The sequence below is a fragment of the Lactuca sativa genome, chromosome 8, assembly GCF_002870075.4.
Source record: "Lactuca sativa cultivar Salinas chromosome 8, Lsat_Salinas_v11, whole genome shotgun sequence".
NCBI lineage: Eukaryota > Viridiplantae > Streptophyta > Magnoliopsida > Asterales > Asteraceae > Lactuca > Lactuca sativa.
This window is the reverse complement of record NC_056630.2, coordinates 43,356,403-43,373,465: the sequence shown is the minus strand read 5'-3', so window position 1 is coordinate 43,373,465 and position 17,063 is coordinate 43,356,403. Positions and strand designations below refer to the sequence as shown.

Here is a 17,063-nt window from a genome sequence, read left to right as displayed (position 1 = left end):
TGTGTGTGTGTGAAATGTTACATGTTTGATGCAGGACATCTGAGTCATTCTTCCCCATATGTTTACCAAGATACAATGCCATGCCCTTTCTACATGCTTATGTTCATTATTTTGATGTAAGTGAGAGAAACTTTAATTAAGTTTTTCTTATGATATTTTTTCACTACTCACTAGTGATTGTTATAGGATGATACATACCTGGTGTTGCTAACATCTAATTCTGATGACTTCTTTCATCTAAAAGATTGTCGGTATGTATTTATTTATTCGTTTGTTAAAGAACATTCCATTTAATACACATTCGAAAACTATATCGTATAATTTGATTTATCAATTAATTTGATTTCAATTAATTTGGCAAGGTCACACTGTAAGGTAATTATTTGATTTCATTTCTTATATATTATAGATTTTCACAATAGATTTAACATTTAATGCCTTTATTTTAAATTGATGCAGGATGGTAAAGCTTATGAGGCAGTGCAAGAATGTGAAGAACTAAAGAAGAAATGTTTGTATTTGTAAGTATTGCCTTCTCTTTCATTCCTGCTTCATTAGTTATTGCTATTATGAAGGTAGGCCACTCTCCGGTTGTATTTTTCACATAATTGACAAGGAGTTGTTGTATCTATTCAGACTAGGCTTAGAGCAATGGTTGCAAGAGATGAGTTCAGAAGAAGAAGAAGAAGCAAGGCTGCAACTATAGTTCAGGTACTATGGATGAATTATGTTTGTAAAGTATTTAAGAAAATGATTAGAAACAAGGGTGAATTTGTAGAGATTAGTTAGCTACATGCAGGTTGATCTTGAATAAGCAAAGGGGCAATGGATTGTATTTTTTGTATCTAATTCGTTTGTAAATTTTTGTTACAACTTCTATTGATTTGTTTTATCTTTCCATAGAACGATTATTTGTATGACATTAAATTTATGCAATGGATTCTATTTTTTGTATATGATATTTTATTTTCTATTATGAAACATTAAATACAAATTTAATTTGAAAATAAGTAAATCTATAAATAATATTTTTTTAAACATTTAAAATTATGATACGCAAAAATGTGTGTCGTCTTCATTTATGACATGGCCTTTCTTGACAGGGGCTTCCTTGATACGCATTGCGTGTCATAAACACGCGTGTCGTAAGGTTACGACACGCAAATGCGTGTCGTTTACCTTTATGACAGGTCCTTCCTTGATATGCAATGCGTGTCATAACCGCGCGTCGTAAATGCGCGTCGTCTATAGACGACGTGCAAAAGCGCGTCGTCTCTCTTTATGACAGGGCCTTCCTTGACACGCATTTGCGCGTCGTCTGAGCGTTTTACGACGCGCAATGAGCGTCGTAAAAGGCCTTTTTTCTAGTAGTGTATGCATGGGAGGATTTCCCAGAGAGATAGCTCGGAATGATGAATGTTAGTTGAGCGGTCCGGATAGACTGAAGGTCGGTAGGCGTACCAGTCAAGCCGAAGGCTCGGAGAACGGCCAGCCAGACTGAAGGCACTGGAGGGCGGTCCAAATTGGCTGAAGGTTCTGAGAGTGGTCCAGATTGGCTGAAGGCCTGTTAAGGCGGTCTAGTCATGCTGAAGAATCTGCAGGTATTGATAGATCGGTTCGAGGAAATGGATTGAGTATGTTGCGATGTGTTAGCATTAGAAGGTCTGGCCCCGAGTATTGATCTTGATTAGTGGAGATGGTGCACGGACTCGAGAGTCCTTGCGAGCAGAGTTAGAGCATGTGTGTTGGATGGATAGTGGATACGCTATGAAGGAGTGGTGTAGCATTGGGCGAGCATCGTGGCACTTGTGGTATTGTCAAGGCAGCCAAGTGGTTTTCCTTGGTAAGGAAAGAGAGAGGAGTGTAACTCCGAGAGGGAGTGCAAATTCACGGAAGTGCAAGCGGCAGAGCAGAGTTATGATTAGAGTGATCCAATTATGGTCTTTGAGCAGCATGATTGCGGAAGTGGAATGGAATCACATCCGGATTGGATGTCTGTGGAGGTCTCGGAAGAATTTCGAGGGTGTAGAGCCAAGAGGCTCGGAAGGGATGCAGGGATGGAGTCTTGGATTCCCAGTTTGATTTTGATCAAGGAAGGGTGTATGTAGTGGTAATTCATCCTGGGGGATGTTTGGATTTGTCGTCAGAGTGATGGGTTTTCCTAACCCGAGGGTGCTAGAGCTAGTTCAGCATGTGTATGTGATTGCAAGAGGAGAACTCAGGGGAGTTGCTCTGAAGAATGTGCCTTTCTGTCAGCATGGAATGGATAGAATTGGGCTCGGATCGGGAACCTGGTGGTGCATGGTTATTTCTAGCTCATATGGGTTGAGTGATGGTTGCGATTTGGAGCAGTGCTGCATCATGGGTAATACTCAGTTGTTAAGTAGGGTTATCAGAGGGTAAAGTCGGTGGCCGGCTTGAGACGGTGGTCGGTACACCGCAAGAAAGGAGAAAGTGAGTTTCGAGTTTCGATGGTTGTGCCTTGAGGAACCTGGTCTGGTTAATGCCAGGTAGTGCATGACAGGAGTATTTTTGGAGTTGAGTTGCCGTAGGCTTCGAGGACAAAGCCTAATTTAAGTGGGGGAGAATTGTAACATCCCGGAATATCAAGGGTAAGGTTGAAGGGCTAAAAGAGTAAATTAGGAAAGGGAACTCAGTGAGTCCGTGGGTGGACTCGGCGAGTAGGGTCTCGACTTTGGTCGCATGTTAATTGGCCGACTCGGCGAGTCAGAGGATGGACTCGACGAGTAGGCGCTGAGTGTAGAAAACCCTAAATCCGGAGGTTGAGCCCTATATAAAGAACATCATATCTTCTCCCCAGCCTCCTTATCATTCCTTGAGTTCCAGAAGCCCTAAATTCATGAGGAGACCCCATTGTTGAGTGAATTAGAGCTTGGAGAAGGATACTTGGTGCTTTAAGCTTGAAGATTGGAGGCTTGCATCAGGAAGCTTGAGGGGAATCAGGAATCTACAGTTGGTTGGGCTCATTCTAAGGGTAAGGAACCATTTCCTTAAGCTATTTTCTTCATGGGTTCATGTGTGGTGGTTGATATGACATCTAAATTGAGATAGAAGCTTGGATCTGAGGATGCTACTTCAGATCTAAGCTTGGGATGGTCTTGTATGTCATAAAGTCCCTGTTAATGAGTGATTGAAGGAGCTATCTTGTCCCAAACCCAAACCCAAACCCTAGAGTGAAAATGCCTAGATCTCGTTGGATTCACGTAAAGTTTGCCAATTTACGTGATGGATGGCCTTAGGAAGGGTAGATCTATGGTTTGGATCATCTACATGGCTTGGAAAGCCTCGGTATGGATTCAGACCCGGTGGTACTCGGCGAGGCACATAGGTAGACTCGGCGAGTTGCTTGATGATAGGCTAGAACTCGGCGGGTTGGAAGAACAACTCGGCGAGTTGGATGAAGATGGTCTGGAACTCGGCGAGTAGGAAGAACAACTCGGCGAGTAGGTTGAAGATAGTCTTAGACTCGGCGAGTCTGTTCTTGGACTCGGCGAGTCTTGTCGAAGAGTCCCAATCTTTTCTGGTTGAGCCAAGAATCGGTGAGTCAAGGGATGACTCGGTGAGTTGTGTGCGAGTGGACTCGGAGTTGCTGAACTTGGCGAGTCTCGGGGTGACTCGGCGAGTTGAGTCGTGGATTGGGGAAATTCTAAGCATGGGGACTCGGCGAGTCATCGGGTTGACTCGGCGAGTAGAGTCAGTCAGGGGTTGACTTTGACTTTGACTTTGACCAAGGGTTGACTAGTGATTTCCAGGGGCATTTTGGTAATTATTGAATATTGTTTTGAGTTCAGTGCCTTGGTGGTTGTCCAGTGGTGGAGATCGTGTCAGTGATCGGAGCAGCTTGGGTTATCTGTTCAGTCGGCAGTTTCGAGGTGAGTTATCGTCACTATATCAACAAGGTCTAAGGCACCAAGGCCGGCCCTTTATCGGATTGAGATCCGGGTATTTGTTGTATGTTATCGCTTTGATATGTTGCATCCTGGTAGCTAGGATGGTATATGTTAGAGACCTGGTTGAGATCGGTATCCTGAGATGTCGGGTGATACTATGCTAGTGACCTGTTAGGTCGGTATCCTGGTTAGGATGATGATATGTTATGTGATCTGTTTGATCGGTTGGTTGACTGTGAATTGTTATATGATTGTATGTTTATGTGTACATGGTTGTATGGAATGGAGGTGGGTTGAGGCGGGTCCTGCTTTGTGCTGTAGGCCAAGATACCCAGGGTGGACCGGTTGTCTAGAAGGCCCATCGAGCGGTCCGGATAGGCTGTAGGCCCCAAGAGGGCAGACCAGATGTGCCGAGGCTCGGAGAGTGGACCAGGCCGACTGAAGGCCCGGTGCGGGCGGATCAGTCATACTGTAGACTCAGAGAGTGGACCAGGTGGATTGAAGGCCTGGTGCGAGCGGACCAATCACACTGCAGACTCGATGTATATGTCGAGACTCGGAGGGTGGACCAGGTGGATTGTTGGCCGGTGCGGCGGACCAGTCACACAGTAGACCCGAAGTGCATGGCTGTTCTATGATCGGATATGATATGGCAAGTTATGCATGTATGGTATATGTGGTTGGTATTTTGGGGATATCTCACTAAGCTTTCGGGCTTACAGTTGTGGTTTTATGTTTTTCAGGTTCTTCAGGAGACCGTGGCAAGGCAAAGGCGTGATCGTACCGCTCCTCATGTTTTTGGTCGTGATGTGATTCTGGGAATACTTTAAATAAACTGTATTGAAAACCTTTTTGTAATAACTTTAATGGAATCGGGTTGTTTTTTAAAAATTTAAATTGGTTGGAATTTTTCGGTCGTTACATGATTGAGTCCTTAATAAATCACCCAAATGAGATATTAAGGCTAGGACCCAACACAATATGCTACAACCTAGAAAACGGATGTCGTAATCTAGTTGCAGAATATTTGAAGGTAAGTGAATGACGATTCACTAATTTCCACCATGAAAACGAAAAAGAAATTTAAGTTTTAAATCTATGAAAACTCCTAGATCCTTTGAGATTCATTGAACATTTCAATGGCATGTTTAAATCTCGATATGCCCCTCTTGTTTGTGACTGGGATGCCGAGGATCACAAAGCGGGTGTGAATAACCATGCAAACTTACATGGTGCCCTCACATGTTACAATCACCTATTCGATGTGCTGGTAAACCACATACGCTCCACCGAACTATGACAAACATTGAGTCACCCTTTGCTACCTTTGCTTAGAACCATTTCGTGTGTCGGTAAACCACACACGCTCCACTAACGTCTTTGCAAGGGCACAAAGTGTAATTTCATGGAATTGCATCAATTCACTTTGCCTAAGTAACTAAGATTGGGAATTTGAAAAACATTTAGTTACTTTTGTACTTCATTATACTTATAATGGAAGGTTTGTGTCCTATCCTACCCGTTCGGCTAACGACCCTCCACTAGTCAAGAGTGCGGTGGGTAAGAGTGGATACCCATTCAATCGCCATTTTATAGGCAATTTCCTTAAACACCCATCATAGACCATCTTCATGAATGAGGCCTACTAACGATAAGACTGACTTTTACTCATACGTATATATAATGTTAGACTTTTAATGTTATATATAGTATAGAGTGTATTTTACACTTTTAAAATACTGGGTGGTTAAATTTAACAATTATACTTTTAATTCAATTAAATTGTAAACCAGAACTTTTATGGATTTATTAAACCTCTTTTAGTTATACATCTTAATTAATTAATAAAACCATAAGGGTGTGATTTGAACTTTTCAAAACAATACTAGGGTTTTAGAATTTAACATTCCTAATTAAACTTTTAATCAACTTTTAAATTCCAAAACTTGAGGACAAGTTTTTGAAACATTTCAAAACATTAGGTTTAGAATTTAAATATACATCAAAATTAAACTATTAATCAAAATTTAAATTCTTAAACTTGAGGGCAAGTTTTGAAACCTTTTCAAAACATTAGGGTTTCAACTATTTAAATTTCAAAACTAAACTTTTGAGTTCAATTTTAAACTATAAAACCTAAAGGGGAAAATATGAAACTTTTCATAACACAAGGATCAAATAACAAATAATCTTAATTAACATTTAATCACATAATTATCCATATTTGATTTATTTAATGATTTCTTGCAAAACAATTTACCAATTTAATCAAAATAATTAATCAATTATCACTTAAGGAAACAAATATTGTATTAATTGATAAATATCTTTATTTAGATCAAGAATATACTCATATATATCATAAAATCGGATTTATATTGATATAATATGATAAAGGCAAGTATCTCAAAGATAAACAACAAGAAATCCCGAAAATAGCTCCATCTAACGCTCGAACTCGCCGAGTACCCCCATGGACTCGCCGAGTCCACAGTGGGACTCGCCGAGTCCATGATGCAAAACCACCAAAATTGATTTTTTTCAACATACAAGGCATCAATACAATAGAAACCAATCTAGGCTCTGATACCACTGATGGATTTTGGTCATAAGAACATCCTATATGCTCATACAAACCCTAATGCTTGGATCTAGGTTTCTCTATTATACATGCAAGTTATCCAAGACTATAAACCCTAGATCTAGCATATGATAATCAATATAACATATAATTAGGGTTTAGATCATACCTTGATTGTTATGTAGCAATAACAATCTCAATTCCTCCTTGTACTGACTTTAGAAAGCTTAGAGTCACAAATGTCACTCCTCTAATGGTTCACAAACACCTAGAGCAAGAGGATGAAGAGGAGAGAGGAAGGAGGCTGGCCTAAAACGTGCGAATACCTAGAAGGAAGCTTGTCCACGTTTTTGAGCCTTAAGGGTTCTTTATATAGAGAGGCTATTAGGGTTATCTGTAACGCCTGTGTTTCCGGGCTTGCCATATTTAGCAATATAATAGTCTAGGTTAACCTTTGTAACCCGTTTTGAAATAATAAGAATGTATTATTTGAGTATTATGTGTTTTTGTGCTTAATTGCTTAATTATGTGGTCTGATTAATTAAGAATAAAAATAAGCGTCAAAATTTAAGTGTGAAATAAACTTAATATCTTTGGTTAATGTTGTAGTAGTCGAAACGAGGTTTCCGAATATATATAGAACGCCCAAATCTGACTTCGTATGAGGAAGTTATGATTTATCGAAGTTCCGGCTTAGCGGTATATAGCCTGAAATACTCGAATTGAGATCGACCGGTTGTTAGCCGAAGCAATCTAAATGAGAATCGAAGATCTCGTTATTGGTATCGAAGCGATAAAAAGTTAGGCGAGAACGGACGTCAAACGAAGAAGTTATGAATTTATAACGAAAGTTTCTGTCGCGGCCTATTAAAAATAATTAATAAAAATAAAGTCAAAATTAGCCGACGGAGTCTAAACGAAAGTCGTAGAGCGTGGTCTCACCTTTCCGTGGATATAAAGAACGTCGAAAACGGAGTTCGTATGAAAAAGTTATGAATTTCCGAAGTTTATTAATCATTTTGTATTTAAATTTAAATCAAAATTCGGAAGCATTATCCGAAGGAGTCACCGATCTGATCCGAGGTACGCCCCGCGTACTCCGAGGGATGTCGACACTCGCACTCGAGCACTTCGGATACGTAAGCAATGACGTTTTGGGCAGTATGCCCCGCGTACTCCGAGGTTCCAGCCTCTATAAAAGGGGATCCGAAGGCAGCCTCATTTCTTGTTCATTTTCTTCTCTTCTCTCTAGTCTTTTGCATCGTTTTTCGTGCTGAAGCTACCCCGAAGCCCCGGTATCATACTCTAGCCCCGAGGCAAGTCCCGAGATCCCGAAGATCCCGAGAAGCGCGGTTCCCGAGTCGAAGCTCTGCCCGCGAGAAGTTCGATTTTCGAGGAGATCTTCCAGATCTGCTGTGGAATACTACTTCTATAAGCTGTAGCGCTTTCCGATCATCTTCTGATCAAGTGAGTGTGTAGTTATTTCTTCTAATACAATAATACGAAGTATTTTATATAAAAAATACGTGCTATGTGTATATATTTGGTTGTGTTATGCGTGAATGAGTATTCACTATCTTCTATCTTATAGATCTGCTTATTTCTTTATGAGATATGTGTTATGTGTGTGTGTGCCTCATCTGTTATGTGATATATTTGTTGATTAAAGCATGCTATACAGGTTTTCTTTAAACTACGTATAAAAATATATATTTTATCTACTAATATGTTGGGTAGAACATGGGTAGATAGTTGGTGTGTAATAAACAGATGAGAGGCCTCGTTGTTGTTGTTGTTGTTGATCTAGTTATTCAGCAGAGTATGGATAACGACCACGGACTCTTTCTAGACAGTCCAGTGGAACGCTAGCAGGTTCATAACCTGTAGGTGTTGTGAACGATGTGTTCACCGGTGTACTCTATCCCCCTCATGGTTACCTTTAGGATATCTATTGTTGAGGAAACCCCTTCGCAGTGATGTCCGTCCCGATGAAAATCCTAGATTAGGTCCCTTGAGATAGTTGTTTTAGGGACGTAAAGTGAGGATAACGGGAATGGGTAATCGGGATAGTGATTGGTTGGTGAAATTAAATATAACTTATTTATTGTGGGTTGAAAACCCTATATGCTCACCAGGCTCCCAAGCCTGACCCACTCAGTTTTATTTGTATTACAGGAAGTGGCACAAGGGCGTAAGATGGATGGATCATCTTGTTGTTTTGTTTACAAGTCTGTATATGTATATATTTGTTGAATGACTTGTAATGTTTATCGTTTATGCTTTATGGTCTGTATCAGAACATGACATCCCGAGTTTTGATTATATAATGAAATGCATCTCTTGATGAAATGCTTTGATAAATATTATTTTATCATGTTTTGTTTTGGGAACAAATTCCGCAACTCTTTCAAATCAAAAGGATTTACTCTGAAAATATTTAAAAGCATAAATGAAAATCGGTCTTTTCTGGCCGAGATTTTGGGGATGTCACAGTTGGTATCAGAGCATTAGTTTAAGCGAACTAGGAATTTGTAGGATTTCTAAACTTAAACTTAGAATGCTAAATGGAATGATGAGATGTGTGTCTGTTGGATTTTAGACACGAGCACTAGTTTATTTTAGGAAAGTAGCCTAAAATGCTTTATGTGCTAAATGTTATATGTTGCCATATATGATATTATTTGTTTGGATCTACGGTCTGTTGTCGACCGGATCTGGAAACCTTATGTGTGTAGGATTCTAAGCGTATGCCTACGTTATTAGAACTAGCATGTAAACGTTTCGGAGTGATAAGGATGATTTGAATATCTATCGTGAATGAGGATCTAATTTCACCTTATTCGGTGTGTAGATCAAAATGGTGAGAACAAGGAGTGGCGTTGGAAACGCGGATGAAAACAGGAATCAACCGCCAGTGATTGAGCAGATACATGTTGTAGCAGCAGCACCAGAACCAATAACAATGGCTACGGTGCAAGCCATGATTCGGGCTATGCTAGCCGAACAAAGGGAGGAGATGCGACAAATGTTGCATAATAATAGGGATGAACCTGTCATACCTATTGAGGAACCTGAATTGATTCCCGAGCAATCGGAGGAAGGGAACAATAGTCGCATGGTGAGTCAAGTTGGGACTCAAGAGGAACGAAGGAACGATCCAGAAAGGAGAAACAACAAGGATGGGCGTATGTACAAGAATTTCTTGGGCGCCAAACCGCCAAGTCTTTCTGGGAGCACAAAGCCGGTTGAGATAATGGATTGGATCTCCGAAATGGAGATGGTATTTGAAAGTTGCGACTGTAGCAACAAGCAGAAGACCGTCTTTGTAGTTAGACAACTGAAGACTGGGGTCTTGAGTTGGTGGAAGTTGTTGGCAGATACTATGCCACGAGGAGAAGCCCTGAAAATATCATGGGAGGAGTTCTTGGAACAGCTGAGGGTGCAGTATTGTTCAGAGATAGATCTGATTGATCTGAACAATGAGTTCCAAAACTTGAAGAAAGGGAAGATGAGCATAGATGACTATGCTACTGCATTTACTGAGAAGATGAAGTTGTTTCCGTACCTAGTGCCGACTGAACTCTCCAAGATTGAGAGGTTTGCTAACGGACTGCCTGCTGACTTTGGTCCGACAGTCAAAATGGCAACCACTCTGAAAACGGTTGTTCGTGCAGCTAAGAATATGGAGGCCTAGCAGAAGGAAAGGGGTCTGGAAAGAATAGATGTTGGAGAAAAGAGGAAGTTCGATGGAACTTCAGGGTCCAACAAGAAAAACAAGTTCTCGAAGTCTGGTTCGAGGGGAGGTAGAGGTGAAGCGAAATGGTGCGACAAATGTAAGAAGAAGCATCATGGAAGATGTGAGGTGGCGAACACATGCTACAAGTGTGGAAAGCCAGGGCACTATGCCAATGAGTGTACCCTCACAAAGAAAGTTTGCTATGGTTGTGGTGAGGAGGGTCATATGTCGAGGGACAGCCCAAAGAAGAAGGAGGCAGCTAGACCCAACATTCCGCCAAAGCCAAAGGCGAGAGCATTCCAGATGACACTGGAAGCTGCTAAAGATGAAGCTGATGTCGCTTCAGGTACCTTTCTCGTTAACGAATTGCCTGCCCAAATTTTATTTGATTCTGGAGCCAACTACTCCTTTATATCGCATGAATTTGGTAGAAAGCTAGCTTTGCCTGTTGATAGACTAGATAATGCCTTATTAGTCGAAGTTGCTAGTGGCAAGTTTGTACCTATTAGCTATCGCATGAAAAACATCTTAATTGATCTGAATGGGAATAAGTTCCACGAGGAATTATTGCCTATCGAACTTAACGGTTTCGACATCGTATTGGGAATGGATTGGCTTAGCGCCAACGACGCCGAAATTTTATGCAAGAAGAAAATAGTTAAAGTAAACCCGCCTGGGAAAGATTCGTTTATGGTGTATGGAGATAAACGCAGAGTGAATTCTGGAATCATTTCTTTGATGAAAGCCTGAAAATGTTTGACCAAGGGGTGTACATCGTATTTAGCATTCGTGATTGATGCTAAGAAGGAAAAGAAGGTGATGCAGAATATTCCAGTTGTGTGTGATTATCCGGAAGTATTTCCCGAAGATCTTCCTGGATTACCGCCTGATCGACAAGTGGAATTCCGTATTGACTTGTTGCCAGGAACGACGCCAATTGCAAAAGCACCTTATCGATTAGCACCGACGGAGATGAAGGAACTAATGATGCAACTTCAAAAGTTATTGGACAACGGTTTCATTAGACCTAGTTCATCGCCCTGGGGAGCTCCGGTGTTATTTGTAAAGAAGAAAGATGGAAGTATGAGAATGTGCATCGATTACAGAGAGCTGAACAAGGCAACAATAAAGAATAGATATCCGTTGCCGAGGATTGATGACCTGTTCGATCAATTGCAAGGTTCGAGCTATTTCTCGAAGATCGATCTTAGGTCAGGATATCACCAGCTAAATGTAAGAGAGCAAGATATCGAGAAGACTGCATTCAGAACTAGATATGGACACTACGAGTTCTTGGTTATGTCGTTTGGACTAACCAATGCTCCAGCAGCGTTCATGGATTTGATGAATAGGGTTTGTAACCCGTTCCTTGATAAATCCATGATAGTGTTCATAGACGACATTTTGATTTACTCGAAAAGCCAGGAGGAGCATGGCAGACACTTGCGAGAAGTGTTAGAAGTCTTGAAGAAGGAGAAGCTGTATGCTAAGTTCTCCAAATGTGATTTTTGGATTCGTGAAGTCCAATTCTTGGGTCACATGGTCAACCAAGAAGGGATAATGGTTGATCCAGCGAAGATCGAAGCTGTGACGAAGTGGGAACAACCGAAAAGTCCCACGGAGATTCGAAGCTTTTTAGGATTAGCCGGATATTACCGAAGGTTTACCCAAGGCTTTTCTTCGATCGCTAGTCCATTGTCAACTTTGACCCACAAAGGAGCTACTTATGCTTGGGGTGAGAAGCATAAGGAAGCATTTGAGAAGCTAAAGGAGAAGCTATGCGAGGCACCGATACTTTCTCTACCCGATGGAGTTGAAGACTTCGCTGTCTATAGCGATGCGTCTGGGGTTGGTTTGGGTTGTGTTTTGACCCAAAGAGAAAAGGTGATAGCATATGCGTCTCGACAGCTGAAAGAGCATGAAAAGAATTACCCGACTCATGATTTGGAGTTGGCAGCGGTAGTTTTCGCTCTGAAAATATGGAGGCATTACCTCTATGCACGAAGTGCAAACTTTTCACTGATCATAAGAGTCTCCAATACCTCTTTAATCAGAAAGAATTGAATATGAGGCAACGACGCTGGCTAGAATTACTTAAAGACTATGACTGCGAGATACTTTACCAACCCGGTAAAGCTAATGTTGTTGCTGATGCTCTCAGTCGGAAAGTAAATCCCGAAAGGAAAAGGCCAAGAGCGTCGAGAATTGAAGTTGTCTCAACTATTTTGGAAAGTATAAAGAAAGCTTAGAGCGAAGCTTCTGAGAAGAATGACAGAAAGGAGGAACGTTTGGGCAAAACGTTGGTGTTCGGTGTAAACAGTCATGGACTGAAGGTGTTCCAAGATCGGATTTGGATACCTAAGACAGGAGGAGTCAGAGATCTTCTGATGGAAGAAGCTCACAAAACCATGTACTCGATTCATCCCGGTAGCACTAAAATGTATAGGGACCTGAAACCCTACTACTGGTGGCCGACGATGAAGTTTGATGTTGCAAAGTATGTGGCCGAGTGTGTGACTTGTGCGAGAGTCAAGACACAACATCAGAAACCGTACGGGAGTTTAGAACCTTTGTCTGTGCCTATGGGCAAGTGGGAAGACATTACTATGGATTTTGTCACTAAACTGCCCAGAACAAAGAATGGTCACGACATGATTTGGGTGGTCGTTGATCGATTCACTAAGAGTGCGCATTTCATAGCGGCCAAGGAGAAATGGTCTATGGAGAAGCTTGCGAATTCTTACGTAAAGGAAATTGTGAGGCTTCACGGTGTTCCGTTAACGATTGTTTCGGATCGTGATAGCCGTTTCACATCGAGGTTTTGGAAAAGTCTACAAGAGGAATTGGGTACCAAGTTGTGTTTAAGTACAGCTTACCATCCGCAGACTGATGGTCAGAGCGAACGAACGATACAAACACTTGAAGATATGCTGAGAGCATGTACTCTGGAATTCCTAGGTAATTGGGATGAACATTTACCGTTGGTAGAATTTTCCTATAATAATAGTTTCCACTCGAGCATTAAGATGGCACCTTACCAAGCTTTGTATGGACAGAAGTGTCGTACGCCGTCTTGTTGGCTTGAGGCTGGGGAAAAGCAGTTTATGGGACCGGAGTTGGTTCATCAAACTGCTGAAAAGTTGAAAATAATTAGGGAAAGAATGTTAGCGGCTCAGGATCGTCAAAAGAGCTATGCTGACAAGAAGCGAAGACCGATGACTTTTGAGGTTGGGGATTCGGTTTTGCTTAAAGTCTCGCCGTGGAAGGGACTTATAAGATTTGGTAAAAGGGGAAAGTTGAGTCCAAGGTTTATTGGACCATTTAAAGTTCTTCAGAGGATTGGGAACCAAGCTTACAAGCTCGAATTACCCGAAGAACTGAATGAAATTCACAACACTTTTCATGTGTGTTATTTGAGGAAGTTCACGGGAGAAGTTCCCGACATAATTCCAATTTCTGAATTGAGAATTGATGAGAACAAAAGGTTGATTGAAGAACCAGAGGCAATTGTTGACCGAAAGACTTAGAAATTGCGACGCAAGATGGTTGGGTTAGTGCTTGTCCGATGGAAACACACGAATGGGCCGAATCTCACCTGGGAGACGGAGAGTGACATGATGGGTCACTATCCACATTTGTTTGTTGATATGTGATTCCGGGGACGGAATCATTCTTAGGTGGAGAGAATTGCAACGCCTGTGTTTCCGGGCTTGCCATATTTAGCAATATAATAGTCTAGGTTAACCTTTGTAACCCGTTTTGAAATAATAAGAATGTATTATTTGAGTATTATGTGTTTTTGTGCTTAATTGCTTAATTATGTGGTCTGATTAATTAAGAATAAAAATAAGCGTCAAAATTTAAGTGTGAAATAAACTTAATATCTTTGGTTAATGTTGTAGTAGTCGAAACGAGGTTTCCGAATATATATAGAACGCCCAAATCTGACTTCGTATGAGGAAGTTATGATTTATCGAAGTTCCGGCTTAGCGGTATACAGCCTGAAATACTCGAATTGAGATCGAGCGGTTGTTAGCCGAAGCAATCTAAATGAGAATCGAAGATCTCGTTGTTGGTATCGAAGCGATAAAAAGTTAGGCGAGAACGGACGTCAAACGAAGAAGTTATGAATTTATAACGAAAGTTTCTGTCGTGGCCTATTAAAAATAATTAATAAAAATAAAGTCAAAATTAGCCGACGGAGTCTAAACGAAAGTCGTAGAGCGTGGTCTCACCTTTCCGTGGATATAAAGAACGTCGAAAACGGAGTTCGTATGAAAAAGTTATGAATTTCCGAAGTTTATTAATCATTTTGTATTTAAATTTAAATCAAAATTCGGAAGCATTATCCGAAGGAGTCACCGATCTGATCCGAGGTACGCCCCGCGTACTCCGAGGGATGTCGACACTCGCACTCGAGCACTTCGGATACGTAAGCAATGACGTTTTGGGCAGTACGCCCCGCGTAACGCAGTACGCCCCGCGTACTCCGAGGTTCCAGCCTCTATAAAAGGGGATCCGAAGGCAGCCTCATTTCTTGTTCATTTTCTTCTCTTCTCTCTAGTCTTTTGCATCGTTTTTCGTGCCGAAGCTACCCCGAAGCCCCGGTATCATACTCTAGCCCCGAGGCATGTCCCGAGATCCCGAAGATCCCGAGAAGCGCGGTTCCCGAGTCGAAGCTCTGCCCGCGAGAAGTTCGATTTTCGAGGAGATCTTCCAGATCTGCTGTGGAATACTACTTCTATAAGCCGTAGCGCTGTCCGATCATATTCTGATCAAGTGAGTGTGTAGTTATTTCTTCTAATACAATAATACGAAGTATTTTATATAAAAAAATACGTGCTATGTGTATATATTTGGTTGTGTTATGCGTGAATGAGTATTCACTCTCTTCTATCTTATAGATCTGCTTATTTCTTTATGAGATATGTGTTATGTGTGTGTGTGCCTCATCTGTTATGTGATATATGTGTTGATTAAAGCATGCTATACAGGTTTTCTTTAAACTACGTATGAAAATATATATTTTATCTACTAATATGTTGGGTAGAACATGGGTAGATAGTTGGTGTGTAATAAACAGATGAGAGGCCTCGTTGTTGTTGTTGTTGTTGATCTAGTTATTCAGCGGAGTATGGATAACGACCACGGACTCTTTCTAGACAGTCCAGTGGAACGCTAGCAGGTTCATAACCTGTAGGTGTTGTGAACGATGTGTTCACCGGTGTACTCTATCCCCCTCATGGTTGCCTTTAGGATATCTATTGTTGAGGAAACCCCTTCGCAGTGATGTCCGTCCCGATGAAAATCCTAGATTAGGTCCCTTGAGATAGTTGTTTTAGGAACGTAAAGTGAGGATAACGGGAATGGGTAATCGGGATAGTGATTGGTTGGTGAAATTAAATATAACTTATTTATTGTGGGTTGAAAACCCTATATGCTCACCAGGCTCCCAAGCCTGACCCACTCAGTTTTATTTGTAGTACAGGAAGTGGCACAAGGGCGTAAGATGGATGGATCATCTTGTTGTTTTGTTTACAAGTCTGTATATGTATATATTTGTTGAATGACATGTAATGTTTATCGTTTATGCTTTATGGTCTGTATCGGAACATGACATCCCGAGTTTTGATTATATAATGAAATGCATCTCTTGATGAAATGCTTTGATAAATATTATTTTATCATGTTTTGTTTTGGGAACAAATTCCGCAACTCTTTCAAATCAAAAGGATTTACTCTGAAAATATTTAAAAGCATAAATGAAAATCGGTCTTTTCTGGCCGAGATTTTGGGGATGTCACATTATCTAACAAGGAAACCCTAATTTGGATGCTTAAGCCCTAAGCAAGCCATGGATTCCTTTCCTCAAGGCCTTGGACGATTTCTCATGGGTTTCCCCATAGAATTCGTCCACTCCTTAATATAAGGCAATCCATAGCCCAAATTGCAATTATCTTATAATTACAATTCCTGTCCCTTAAGTTTAATTAATCTCTTTAAGTCACAAACTTAATTCTTATTAATTCTTGACTAATATTAATTGAACAATATGATTTCTCCTTTAATACATTATTCTCATAATATATTATTAAATCATATTTAATCCTTTCTTTCCATAATTCATCCTATCAAGTTGCTTTGGTGAAGGCAACCCAAAAGGACCATGCACCATCGGGTCAAGTACATACCAAAATAGTTATGGACTTAGACACTAATCCAACAACCCTTTCTTTCAAAAATTCATAAAACGCAAATGTTTGGATTTATTTTTTTAAGTTAATTATTCTTAATATTCTAATTTTGTTAATCATATATTCTAATTGATTTTAATTGTTAAATTTCATGATAAAGATTTGCAAATTGTTAATAAAAAAAGAAGGCAGACGAAGGAAAATCAAAGAAAAAAATATGTTGTTACTTCTTAAAGCGATTCTGATTCCTCTTGTAACGTCCCAAAATTTAAGACTAAAAATTTCTTTTAATAAAACATTACTTAAAGCATAATCATCAATCCAAAACAAAATCAGAGTATTAATTTCCAAAACATATGTTCATTATCAGAGTAAAACATTCCCAGGCTGTCTAATCTATGGTGTGTGCCATACGATCACCCCGAGCTCTTCCCTCTGCTACCGGAAGTACCTGAAACCAAAACTGAAAATCATAAGCACGAAGCTTAGTGAGTTCTCCAACCTACCACATACCATGCATAACCACATACTACACATACTGGGCCACGCCCACTATTCTGGGCCTTGCCCGCTACAACGGCCCCGCCGCTCCAGGCCTCTTCTGGCTTCGAGCCCCGCTCGGATACAGATCTGTTTAACTT

The 17,063-nt window shown here is 40.7% G+C and overlaps 1 long non-coding RNA gene across 1 annotated transcript; it reads left to right on the top strand.

Annotated features, from left to right (window-relative positions):
* The first annotated feature begins 588 nt into the window (after positions 1-588).
* Positions 589-905, top strand: LOC128127564 (uncharacterized). The gene is made up of 2 exons (XR_008225450.1): positions 589-711; positions 781-905. It is a non-coding gene; the product is annotated as an uncharacterized LOC128127564 (long non-coding RNA).
* Positions 906-17,063: the final 16,158 nt, after the last annotated feature.